The sequence below is a fragment of the Gobio gobio genome, assembly GCF_949357685.1.
Source record: "Gobio gobio genome assembly, chromosome: 2".
In the NCBI taxonomy this organism is placed as follows: Eukaryota; Metazoa; Chordata; class Actinopteri; order Cypriniformes; family Gobionidae; genus Gobio; species Gobio gobio.
Window position 1 is genome coordinate 76,405,915 of NC_137098.1, and position 14,162 is coordinate 76,420,076.

Consider the following 14,162-nt stretch of genomic DNA (forward strand, 5'->3'; position numbering starts at 1 on the left):
AAAAAGGAACAAACATACAAAGTATACAATATAAAACGAGACAAAGAAATCTATAAATTAAAAAGTGTATATAAAATATATGTAAATACTCTATATATGGGAACCAATAAAAGTATAAGTATATAAACATAGGAATAAAGAAAATATAAAATGGAACAATTGAATATTAAAATTATAATTATAAAAGAATTGTGACCAACTCTAACACAATGTTGTTTGAGTTTTGAACATTTTTTCAAACTGCCGTGATGGGCTGGTGATGTGATGCGTAGCGTGGGTCAGTCTAGTCTGGTTTGTAGTAGCTAGCCAAACCATCCACACTGGCCTTCCATTAACAACAGCATCATCTTCATCTTCATCAGGTCTATAGTTGCTGTCTTCCACAGGTTCTGTGTTGGTTTGTGCAACCCTGGACCTGGTCTCCAGCAACTGCAAAACATGACAGTGAATTAACCACTAAAACTCAGAGAGGAGTATAGTAACATTCTGGGGGGGAAAAGCTTAACCGGTTTCTTAACTTACCCGTCTCTTTCTCTGACGGTTCTGTGTGATGTTCTTCATAGTGTTTCTTTTCTGGGCCTTTTCAGACTGAGCCAAAGAATACTTCCTCAGCAAAGTCTCACAAAATAAAATACATCTTGCGACCTGCCAAATAATACATTAATAATATATAGTTAATGCCAATAAAAGTAAGTAAAACAATTCAATTAAAATGTATTTGTATAGCGCTTTTCACAATACATATTCAGGGTTTTTCCTGGGTCAAAAATGGTCTTCGGTGGTGGCTGACAGACATGGTCATTCATACACACACACACACACACACACACACACACACACACACACACGGTAAAAAAAAAATACCCTACCCACTTGATCTGCAAGCGCAATACTGACAATAAATTTGAAATAAATTCAAAAAAAGTTTGTAACTTTTGCTTATTTGATACCTTGATGTTTGTTTTTGTTCCTCATTTTTACACTATTTACTGATAATTGTTTTGGTATATAATCATATCAATATTAAAAAAATAGTATTAAAAAAATGAACAAATAGCCTAATTTTCTGCCATATACAATTTTCTGCCATATACAATCAGCTAGCTAACAACACATTTGTTCTGGGTTCACCTCACTCCAGTCTAAACTAAATGATTTTAGGCTATTTATTTTACTACACATTGTCCACATAAATAAGCTGAAAGACTGTTGATAATTAAAAATAATTCTTACTATCCACTCTTGCTAAAGTGGGTAAGCACACTTGTGTTCTCATTTCAGGTGTTGTTCTGAGTAAATTATTAAACTAATTTGTTAGTTCAGTGTTGGACAGATCAGTTCTAACCAGTCGTTAAAATGATTCGGTTCAAAGGAGTCATAATGTGGCGAATCGGACATTAGCAGACGCGTTGTGTGTGAATCCCGTCTGTTAGAACATCGCGAAAGATTTGTCAACACACAGAAAACACTTCATAACCGGATAGGATTTGTTTCCTGTTTATTGAAAGTATGCTTTATGTCAGCTGGTCAGAGAATCAGTCAATGTTTTTTGAGCGCATTTCACACCCAGCGGTAATTAAAGGAAGACATCGTCTGATAGCGCCACGTGCAACATGGATTCGGTCTTCCGACCTTTTGATTTTGATTAACGTAATATGTGAAACATTAGAAAGTTAAGAATGCTTATTTTGAAGACAGAGAGAGAGTGCGAGCGGGAGGAGCTCACTGGTCGTTCTCTCTGTCACTCAGTTAACGCAAGCGCAGCAGTCATCTACTACATCAATCATAAATCACAATAACTCAACAAATAAGGCTTTGGCGGGACAAAAATTTGTTTTGGCGGCCGGCAAAAAATTTTCAATGTAGAAAAAACCCTGATATTGTTTCAAAGCAACTTCACAGAAAACGCATGCATCTACATTACAGAAAAAAACAGAGAATATTAAAATAATGACAACATTTTTAAGATTACCTTTTACACATTCAGGGTCAACATCTGTAAAAGTTCTTCAGGATCATGGATCCAAAACTTCTGGATCATGAGGGGGGAAGAAACATGCACACACACAAATGAATATTAATTTGTTTGATAAAACATTAATATTAATTATCAACTTACGGACATGGACTTGCAAAACATACTCACCAGGCCCATACAAAAACTTTACAGTAGATCCAAAATCCTGGTTTGCCTATAATTCTTCAGAGTCCAAGGATGGTGGTTTCCTGTCCTCTCTGCTGAACGAGTACATGATCTCAGATTAATCATTCCAAAACTCTGTTACATTTTATGACAAGCTTGATCTTAAAACTAGCTGACAGTAGGGATGGGCATTATGGCCATATAATTATACATACATGAGAAATTGTATTTTACAATAACGATATCACAATATATATATATATATTTTGATGGATATTTTATTAAAATGCTACAGAATAATACTGCTTTAAAAGTCTTCACTGTATGATATTCAATTAATTAATATCACTTGATTCTAAAAGAAGCAGAAGGTCTTCTCTATTCTTTTGTTTTATTAAAATGATGACAAAGCTGCAGCCCCTTTAAGAACGGATGCACATAATGACACGCATCCGGGTTTCCCCACGTTAACTTGAACTGTTTGACTTTACTTAAGACATAACTGACTGTTTAAATCAAGTGAATACCTCACATGACAAGGTTTCTGAGATAATTGTGTGCATTTTACAGAAAGATAATTGATTTCGGGATCGCCTGCTGTCTGAGAGAAGCTTATTTTAACACATGCATGTCCCGTTCATTATTCTACATTCATGCATGTTTCCTTGTCAAAATGTCAAAAAGTTTTAGTACAGTCAGTGCTGCGTTATATACGCTATATTCCCATTCCGCAATATAAAACGGTAATGTTAACGTTTACAGCAAAATCACTAACAATAGTCAGTATCATCAGATCGCCATAACACCCAGCCCTATCTTAACAATATTACAACACAACACAGAAACAGAATATGTAAGTTAATCACGATTAGCATATGACTTTAATGCACTAACGTTATATCTTGATAAGCAGTAGAAAAAATATAAAGGGATTTACGTTACCTTCTGCCGTCCGCCATTGGAAACTTAGTCTGTTCGTATTCATGTTTTTTCGTTCTCAGTCGACATCCCACAATCAAAATTCGTCCAAAATAAGATTTTAACAGGTTTAAAATGATCCATGCAATGCCATTAATGGACAGAAGAAGCCGTCCTGTTGAAGATTAGACGCCGCGATCGCGTCGCGTCCCCGCGAGCCACGAGCAACGACAACGGGTGTATAATTCAAACGGAAGGCGCGCACTGTCATTGGCCAGATTTCTGGATGACGTTCAGATTGACCAATCACGCTCAAAAGAACACGGAAAGACAGCAAATAGCCTGGCAAATATAGAAAAAAACTTGTTTTAAACAACAGTTAGAAAATGTGTATATTTATTTTTATTTGCTGTTATATTTAATGAATTGGTCAAATGGTGTTTTGTGGTGTGGGCAGAGGCTTGAAAGTTTCAACCTGGAGAGCAGTGCAGATTTGTACTCTTTAAAAACAATTATTGTTTGATATTTAGTTTGCTATATATTTTGTTATATTTGTATCCAGAATTGAATGTAAAACCAGTTTGAATGTAAAAATACACCTTCACTGTAAAACAGAAAATTAAAGTAAAATATCTTAATTTAAATAAGGAAAAATCTGTAAACTAATAGTGTTTTCTCTAAAACGTTTAATGTAAATTTCTGTGAAGTTTTTTAACTTTATTTGACTTAAGATATTTGACTTATTTTACGGTTTTTGTTTTGCAGCTGTAGCTGCTGTTTTTTTTAAGGTTTTTATTCTTACAGTGTAAATATAAAACTAATAAGATTTACTTTAAAAAGACAAAGAATAATGTTAAATTGTTAGTATGGACATAAACATAAACCTTTTATATAATGAGCTAAATATTGTATTACAGTTGTTAATTTACAGATATTGTTTGTAATTTTGCATGAATTTGTTATTTATGAAAACAGAAAAATAATACAGTGATGTTCCTGTATAAAAAAATGAGAATTACTGTAATTTGTCATTAATGATATAATCCTTAAAATAACAGTCAAGTTGTTTATTTAGATATTGTTTGTAATTTTACATTGTTTTAAACATAATTCAAAATTAGAAGAAAATACTGTAAAAAACTGACGTTTTTTTCTGTAAAATTAGGATTATTTTTATTGGTTGTCTTATTTTTATTGGTAACCTTATTGGTTGCACCTACATCTATTGTGAGTGGTGGATTTCAAACCTCAAAATGCCCCTCTTTTGCAGCGTGTTATAGTTAAGAATCTTGGAGTGACACTTTTTGTTAATAGTTGCAGAGCTGAAAGATCTGCTTGTGTTTCTGTGTTTCTTGAGCAAGTGAATCCCTGCTCTTTTTTATTCCATATTTTTATTTTGAGCATATCAGTTTTTGGTGTTTTTAAAACAAACTTTTTCATTTTCCACATTTCATCTCCTTTTTATTTAATTCTATTATTGCCTACAATTTGTAAAACTTTGCAAAAATTGTTTGGGGATAGTCTAAAATGTTTGGTTAATTATCCTTTGTTAATTCCATTACATTTCTTTGTTTATTTAATTACATATTCAGATTTTTTTGTGAACGTATATGTTCAGACAGGGTTTTTATTTTGTACTGTTTTTATAAAAAATATTTGATTTAGAGACTCTTTTCATGCAGTGGTTTTAAGGCCCTGACACACCATTCTGATGGTTTGACCCAGACCCAGACGTGAACCAACCCCACAGTCGGCTTTAGTCATTGCTAGTTCAGTTTAGTGTTTCAGGGCCTTAAGAATTATTTTTTCTGTGTAAAAAGCTTGTTTGCTGTAGCCTACAGTAGACCAGAGATAATTCTCAATCCTGAAGTCCTCATCTGCCCCCCTCCCTCTGAGAACAGCCAGCACAAGTGTCAGTCATTAACATATGAAAGGTCTTCTTCACACCTAACAGTCTTCAGTCCTAGCACACCCAGCAGTGTTTCAGCTGTATATGTCCGTGAAATTTCACGGATTCCTGTATACGTCCGCATACGTGAGGTTTCCGGGTTTTTCTGGAAATATACTGTTCCGTGTTACTCTGATCCGCTTTTTCCCACATACATCCGGTAAACATCAAATTACACAGGAGTATACCATGCCCGGATAGTGCCGGATTTCAGTGTTTTCATGCAGTGCAGGTACTGGTTGCTTTTCCACTCTGTGCAGGTGGCAAGTCCTGTTGGAAAATGAAATCTGCATCTCCTTAAAGTTGGTCAGCAGTAGGAAGCATGAAAACCGATCTAAAACTTCCTGGTATATGGCTGCATTGACCTTGGACCTCAGAAGACACAGTGGACCAACACCAGCAGATGACATGACACCCCAAACCATCATTGACTGTGGAAACTTTACACTGGACATCAAGCAACATGGATTGTGTGCCTCTCCTCTCTTCCTCCAGACTCTAGGACCCTGATTTCCAAAGGAAATGCAACATTTATTTTCATCAGAGAACATAACTTTGGGCCACTCAGCAGCAGTCCAGTCCTTTTTGTCTTTAGCCTAGGCGAGACGCTTGTCTGTTGTTCAAGAGTTGCTTGAAGGAATGCGACAGCTGAAACCCATGTCTTGCATACGTCTGTTCGTAGTGGTTCTTGAAGCACTGACTCCAGCTGCAGTCCACTCTTTGTGAATCTCCCCCACATTTTTGAATTTGTTTTGTTTCACAATCCTGTCCAGGGTTCGGTTATCCCTATTGCTTGTACCCTTTTTTCTACCATATCTTTTCCTTCCCTTCGCCTCTCTAATAATGTGCTTGGACACAGAGCTCTGTGAACAGCCAGCCTCTTTTGCAATGACCTTTTGTGTCTTGCCCTCCTTCTGGGGGCAGTCGTGGCAGTCGTGGTTAGAGAGTCGAACTTGTAACCGGAAGGTTGCGGGTTCGAGTCTCAAGTCCGGCAGGAATTGTCAGTGGGGGCAGTGAATAACCAGCGCCCTCCTCCACCCTCAATACCACGACTGAGGTGAGACCCTTGAGCAAGGCACCGAACCCCCAACTGCTCCCCGGGCGCCGCAGCAATATGGCTGCCCACTGCTCCAGGTGTGTGTTCACAGTGTGTGTGTGTATGTGTTCACTACTGTGTGTGTGCACTTGGATGGGTTAAATGCAGAGCACAAATTCCAAGTAATGGTCACCATACTTGGCCACACGTCACTTCACTTCACTTTCTGCAAGGTGTCAATGGTTGTCTTTTGGACAACTGTCAAGTCAGCAGTCTTCCCCATGATTGTGTAGCCTACAGAACTAGACTGAGAGACCATTTAAAGGCCTTTGCAGGTGTTTTGAGTTAATTAGCTGTTTAGAGTGTGGCACCAGGTGTCTTCAATATTGAACCTTTTCACAATATTCAAATTTTCTGAGATACTGAATTTGTGATTTTCCTTATTTGTCAGTTATAATCATCAAAATTAAAAGAAATAAACATTTTAAATATATCAGTCTGTGTGTAATGAATGAATATAATATACAAGTTTTTATCGTGCAGGTTTTTGCGTTTAATATTCACAGATGCTTACAGAGTAAACTTTGCCTACTTACACACAGCGGTGGATCATTTCTTTCAGAAATGGACAGCTTGTAATGGAGAATTTTTCCAGGATTATTAAACGCGTCTCAAAACGATGTAGTTGAAGTAGGAAAATGCAGTCCTTGATGCGTTAGTTTGAGATGATGTGTGTGTGGGCGTCGTCTCCGGAGCCTCAGTATTTTAATCTGAATAGAGCGCGCGCGCTTCGTGGGCGTGGTCGCATTAGTGTATAATGAGCCGCTCATGAACGACTAACATCTCTCTGCTTTCAACCAGATTACATAAACACAGAATATTTGTTTTTGATTTGGTTTACAGTGTTTAAAACCTGACATTTCAGCATGTCTTTAGACATATGTCTCATGTTTGTGAGACAAGTATTCACTAAGCTAGAGGTCATTTTCTGAAGACTATCTGAATGAACGTCTTTGACAGAGAGGCTGCAGATTGCACATCATGTTTGATTTCTTTATTTTGCAAAAAGCACAACTATTTGTTTTTATTGTGACTGTACAAAAAAAAAAGAAACTTAACAGATTATAATGATGTATAACACTTGCCTGAATGATAAAAAATGACAGAGTTATTTGAGTCTCTTTGGCACTGATAAGAAAAAAAGCAAGCCAATCACGCCGGCGCGATGGCCGACTCGAGAGGGTTAAGCGAGCAGGGCAACCACCCAGTAGAGCATTACAATAATCTAGCCTTGAGCTCATGAATGCATGAACTAACTGTTCAGCATTTTGCATATTGCATATTGGTAAATACTGTACTGGTGAAATTACAAAATATTGCTGTAAAATAAACTACAAATTTAATTCAATGTTACTGTAAAAAAAACCTACAAATTTTGCAGTATTATGCGGTAATCAATTTTACAGCAATTAACAACATTTTTACAGGATTTTATTCATTTTATCGTCTTTTTTGCCAGTAAATTCCTGTAAATTGTACGGTAAATTTCTGTATAGTGTATAATTTTTCAGCCATTTTGCCTAAAGTCATCTTTTAAAATGTCTTTAATGGCTCATTGTTGTAGTTGGTCTGACACTCCCGACCATGTTGGCATATCTTATCGTCTTCTTTTGCTCTTGGCCCCGGTAATGGCTGCTTGCAGCTATATTTATTCTTCTGTTTCTTCCGCTCTGGGAGTATATGTCAGCCCATAGAACCGATTGCGGGAAAGTTATAAAATTTGTCACACTAATAGAGGTCATTCCCAATATTAACCACACCAATTTTGGAGTCTCTAAATCAATTCTGTACCACCACCACCTATCCAAATCTTCATGCTCATAACTTTTGATCCGTAAGGGCTAGAAATTAAATTCCCTTTTCCTCTGATTCCTCCAGTTAAGTCGATTTATTTGATTGCACCCTATGACATGAAAATTTAGAATTTTCTGAAAATCCTACTTTTTACTAACACCTCCTAGGCCGTTGCTCCAATTTTCACAAAAATTTTACCAGATCATCTTCAGATCATGTCAACAAAAAGTTATGGAATTCAAGTTGATCCGTACAACCGTTCGCAAACAACGCGGAAAACAACGCACAAACAAATTTTACGTAGTGGTTGCAAAAATACACTTAAGGCTATATCTCCGCAACGCTTTATCGTATTTAGACCAAATTCGGTACATGTTGTCACAAGCATGACCTGCGTGCTGCGTTTCGGCGCTGTGCCACCTACTGGTCCGGAGATATGAAAAATAGCTATTTTTGCAGTTAACTTCTGAACGGTTAGTCGAAAAATAAATAAATTCATTTGAGTTTGAATAAATGAATAAATAAATTCATACCACATTTACCATATCAGCCATTTTGACTGCAGGCCATTTTTAATTATGTGCTAATTTGCTGTATTTTAAAAACACATGAACGGATTGTTACGAAACTTGGTATGGGTCATCAGCACGATGCCCTGAAGGAGCCTGATAAATTTCAGACCAGCGCCCCCTAGTTGTAAAATTCATTTTTCTTATACATTTTTTTAATCTCCTGAATCCTTGCAGAGTCCCAAACATGCCAGGTTTTGCCTTATGGTTTTGTGCAGCGTTGTGATTTAGCCCTTATAAAAGTGTTTGCGAATATCTTCGAAACCATTACTCCGATCAAGACGAACCCATCGTAGTAAATTTGTAAACATAAGTCGCTGTCTGATCACTAATGCTGAAATGTCAAAATTCTGATTGGAAGTGGCAAAAAAATCTAAACAAAGTTGTCCATGGGTAAATTTGTATGTAGTTATTGATATAAATGTCTAAAACTCTGAAAAAAAAATTATATTGTCACCAAACTCGACACACATATGTATGGGCTCACTCTGAGGATACAAAAAAAAAAGAATGAGATTGAGCCGCTATAAAAAAACGAACAACATTAAATTCCCATTGACTTCAATACAATATTATGAAAAAAAAATGGTAGGCCTTTGTTTCACTAATGCTTTGGCATATCATTACGAAATTTGGTATGTGTCTTCGACACCATGCCCTGATAGTACTCAAAAAGTTTTGGAATTTACTGTGGCGGAGGGGGCGTGGTTTTGCGAGGTCTGTAGCGGGAGAGAGAGAGCGGAGTGGAGCGGTGAGTAAGTAGGTCAAGTGCAGATGAGTAACACCTGTGTCTGATTGCAGTAATTGGCATGGAGAGACTGCATATAAGCTGCAGCGGGGAGAGAGTGGAGAGAGAGAGTTTGGACTGGGACTTTGCGTGCATCTGCCTACCTGAGAGACGCTGTGAAAACCGGGTGATTAACCTGAAGGTATTTTGAAGTCTGGGCCGGCTTGCTGGCGCTGTGGGGACCCGGGACACTTTATTGATCGTGTCCAGTGATGGAGGTGGGGACACTTATCTTGTTCCCGGACGCACTGCAAGCTGGCCCCGATCAAGCCGGATTGTACCAGATACCCGTGAGTATCAAGGGGGGTACTTATCAAGCTTTGGTGGATTCAGGTTGTAACCAGACCTCCATCCATCAAAGCCTGATTTAGCCTAAGGCGTTGGGTAATAGCCGCATGGTTAAGGTGAGGTGTGTGCACAGGGAAGTGGTGAACTATCCGTTGTTGCCCGTGGATATTCAATTTCAGGGACAAACGCATAGTGTTGAGGTTGCAGTTAACCCGCACCTCCGGCATCCGATAATTTTGGGAACCAATTGGCCAGCCTTTAATAAGTTATTGGGGCACTTGTGTGCGGATACCTCTTGGGGGAAAAGAGTAAAAAGGAAGGTGACGGTTGCTCAGTTGGGGAGGTGGTTTTGGGACCTCTGGGGTCGGTTCCGGGGGAACAGAGCGCTCTGGAGACTCCCATTCTCACAGACCGCGATGACTTTCCCCTGGAACAGTCCCAGGATGAGACGCTCAAACACACGTTTAGTCAGGTCCGTTCCATCGACGGCCACCTCCTCCACCCTGATCAGCCGCTCTCCTATCCCTATTTTTCAGTTATATGTAGAATGTACGCAAGTGGTGTGAGAGTGTACGCAAGTGGTGTGCGTCTTGTCATGAATGTCAATTTGTGAATCCACCGGCCACCCCAAAAGCACCATGGTGCCCCCTTCCGTTGATGCAGGTCGCCTTCGAAAGAATTGGTATGGACCTCATCGGGCCATTAGAACGGTCGGCACGAGGGCATCACTTTGCGTTAGTCCTCGTGGACTACGCAACGCGATATCCTGAGGCAGATCCGCTCCGCACTATTTCGGCGAAAAGTGTTGCGAGCGCGCTGTTCTCTTTAATCTCCCGGGTGGGAATCCCGAAAGAGATTCTCACTGATCAAGGCACAGCGTTTATGCCACGGGGTTTTCCCCCTTCTAGCTTCTCTATGGACACCAGCCTCGGGGGGTGCTGGATGTCCTTAGAGAGGTTTGGGAGGACGGGCCTTCCGCTAGTAAGAACGAAATTCAGTATGTCTTGGACCTGAGAACAAACCTCCACACTTTGGGGCGGCTGTCTATGGAGAATTTGTTACAGGCTCAAGACAAACAGAGACAGCTGTACAACAGAGGCGCTAGACTCTGTCAATTTTTACCGGGAGATAAAGTGCTTGTATTACTCCCTACGTTTAGCTCTAAACTACTCGCGAAGCGGGAAGGGCCCTTTGAGGTCACACGGCGAGTTGGAGATCTCAACTATGAGGTCATACGGTCAGATAGGGACGGGGCACGTCAAATTTACCACCTCAACCTCTTAAAGAGTCAGTGTTGCTAGCGACGGTAGTGAGTGGAGAGGAGGATCTCGGGCCAGAGGCGGTCCAAAAGCCTCAATCTCTCGCTCTGGCCTCTGGGGGAGACCACCTTTCACCCTCGCAGCTCACTGACGTAAAACAGTTACAAACAGAGTTTGAGGAAGAGAGGCAGTGGATCTACGTTACTTCGTCAAGTAGTTAAGTGTCATCTGGAATTCTTATTAGGAACCCTAATGCCTTTAGTACTGTACACAACAGTTTGGTGAAACTGTCCCGGAGTTTATTGAAATCTGGTTTGAAGCCTCTAATGCCAGTTGTGTGTTCATAGTACACTTCCCACACAGTTTTGGATGTACAGTTTCGTCAATTAGAGGAGGGAGTCCGCTGGGACCTCTAGTGGAGACCTTATTCACTGTGAGTTGTAGTGAGTTCCATTGCTTAATGTGAAGTGAACACGTGTGACCATTTGAAGTGATTGATGCATGCACAGTTGTGGACATTATAATTGTGTGTCTGCCCGTGTCCCCAGTTGGCATACTCATTGGTCTCGAGTGCCGAATTGAAACTAACTAACTGCTGTGTGTTGAGTGTATGCTGTACTGGAGTGCAGCTCCATCCTGTCTGATTTGAAGAGGATTTGTTGAATATTGGGAGCCTGCAGGCTGGGCGGTGGGGGTATGTGGTGGAGGGGGCGTGGTTTTGCGAGGTCTGTAGCGGGAGAGAGAGAGCGGAGCCGAGTGGTGAGTAAGTAGGTCAAGTGCAGATGAGTAACACCTGTGTCTGATGCATGGAGAGACTTCATATAAGCCACAGCGGAGACTAGGCATGTGCCGGTATCAAATTTTCATGTTGCGATTAATTGCTGAAGCTTTTATCACGGTATACGGTATTATCAAGATATTGAAATAAAGTGCAAAAAAAGTGTTGTCATACTATAAACAGGTTTAATAACTTTCTTGTAACAAAAGAACCAAACATTTAAATACAATAAAGCAATACACAAAAATGTATAAAGTAAACAAATATTTAAAAAAGATTAAAGTTGATAGACAAAACCGTTTTTGTATACTGCAGCCACGAATTTGAGGCATTATGCCAAAATGACTCTTGAGGCTGTATCTCTACAATGCTTTGACATATTGACACCAAACTTTGCATGTTTCATTGTCACATCACTCTGACCACACCACATCAATTTCAATTTTGTAACTGTGCCACCTATTGGTCAAAAGTGATAAACCATTAAATCATTATTATTGACTGTATTTATAATGTTACCTATTGAAATTGTTAGCTTTCTTATTATTAGGGGCCAAGTACCAATTCTTATTCTTATCATTATTCCGCCATGGGTGTCTATGGCAGCCCATAGAACCACATGCGAGAAAGTGATGAAATTTGGCACACAGATAGAGGACAGTCTAAATTGTCACTATAGCAAATTTAGAGTCTCTAAATCAGTCCCTCTAGCGCCACCAACTGTCCAAAATTGCACTCACGTTTATGCTAATAACTTTTGAACCATAAGGGTTAGAAACAAAATGCTTCTGTCCTCTGATTCTGAATGAAGCTCAAACGTGCTGCATAACACAATAATGAACCTAATTGGTTCTTGCTGAAGTTCAAACATGTTGCGTAACATGAGAATGAACCTCATTGGTTCTTACAGAAGATCGAACGTGCTGTGTAACACGAAAATGACCCTCATTGGTTCTTGCTGAAGCTCAAACATGCTGCGTAACATGAGAATGAACATCATTGGTTCTTACAGAAGATCGAACGTGCTGTGTAACACGAGAATGAACCTAATTGGTTCTTGCTGAAGCTCAAACGTGCTCCGCAACACAAGAATGAACCTCAGTGGTTCTTGTGGAAGCTTTGTAAAACAGTACAGTGCTGATTTTACTAAGTGATTCATACCTGGGTCTCTAGCGTTGGAGGCGGACGCACTAACAAGGACGCTAAAGACCACAGCCACTAGTGTCAGTCACTAGTGCTCCTCTTGAGGCTAGGGGAGTGAGCTCTTACTGGCGTGTGTCCGTTACACTAGGTCTATGTAGATTTTGGGCCATGATACTATCTTCACGAGTCTCCGTTTCCTGATATTGCTGCAGGTTTATGTATTAAGGTATTATAGAGTTTAAGTTTGATTAGTGTTAATGCGGCCATGCCCATGGAACGCGCATTCTTTTGCAATTCAAATACTGACGCGATCCATGCTCAACTCAAATAAACACATCAAGATTCATGCATGTACTTTACATAATTTTGAGATAATGTAGCGAATTTGCTCAGAGGGAAAATATTAATAATTCAATATTAATAAATCAGAAACTTGACTATTCATTATGATTAATTATGAATATTTCAAATCAGTTGAATAGATTAACTTGATGTAGCTACATTGACATTACAATCAATCAAACAGTTCATCCTATTGTTGTGAACTTCAGTTGTTTGTTGAAGAATAGACCAGGAGACGTCGGATCAAGACAGAATTATTCTTTTAATGAGAACCTTCTGTGCTGCAGGTCGTCCGAAAACAGTCTGATTTTAACAGTACAAAATAAGGCAATTTATCTAGATGTTAGGGGGAGTGGTTATACAGCATAGGAGACATTCAAACAAAAGGAATGCATATGTTGTGTAGGTAAAGGACACACCCTACATAACTGTGTCCCTCGTCCAGATTCAATCAGCATAACAGTGCCATTCAACTGCATAGATGCTAATCCAATCACTCAGGCAGTTTTGCTCTAAACTTGTCATGCTAAATAGTCAGGAAATTGCATAGAGACAAAAGACTTAATGTCTCAACCACTTACACAGCCTGAAATAATCTCCTTAGAATTTCCTCAAGTTTACTTCAAAATGTAAAACACATATAGATAATGTTTTCAGTTATATTCTATTACATTTGAACCTAGATATAACAATGTATAAATTTGTAATCTTACACTATCTTATCAGTTAGTATCCAGGGTAACTGAGGACCTTTCTCTGTTGTGTTGGGAAAAGGTCTGTTACAAAGCACAAAACCTTTCAAATATATTTGTTAAAAGTAATTAGGCTATTATGTGTCTGATTAGCCTCAGTGAGGAAAACGCGGTGAGGAATAATCCTGGAATAATTTACCTCAGAAGAAAAGCTGATAATAAAACAGGACTGCTTTAAATGGTCAAATAAAGTTTAAGTTTAATAATAGCACTTTATGCAATACAAATTTCTTTAAAGCAACTTCAGAGTTTAATCATTTTCTGGAATCCATAGTCTCAAGTTTCAACATTGGAGAACAGAGAATATAATGTAACTGAAGAACTGACCCTAAAGTTTTCCCGTCA

The 14,162-nt window shown here is 38.9% G+C and overlaps 1 long non-coding RNA gene across 1 annotated transcript; it reads right to left on the bottom strand.

Annotated features, from left to right (window-relative positions):
• Positions 1-312: 312 nt before the first annotated feature.
• Positions 313-2,214, bottom strand: LOC307140248. Its single transcript, XR_013818219.1, has 4 exons — positions 2,147-2,214; positions 1,973-2,029; positions 523-645; positions 313-429 (listed from the first exon to the last, which is right to left on the bottom strand). It is a non-coding gene; the product is annotated as an uncharacterized lncRNA (long non-coding RNA).
• Positions 2,215-14,162: the final 11,948 nt, after the last annotated feature.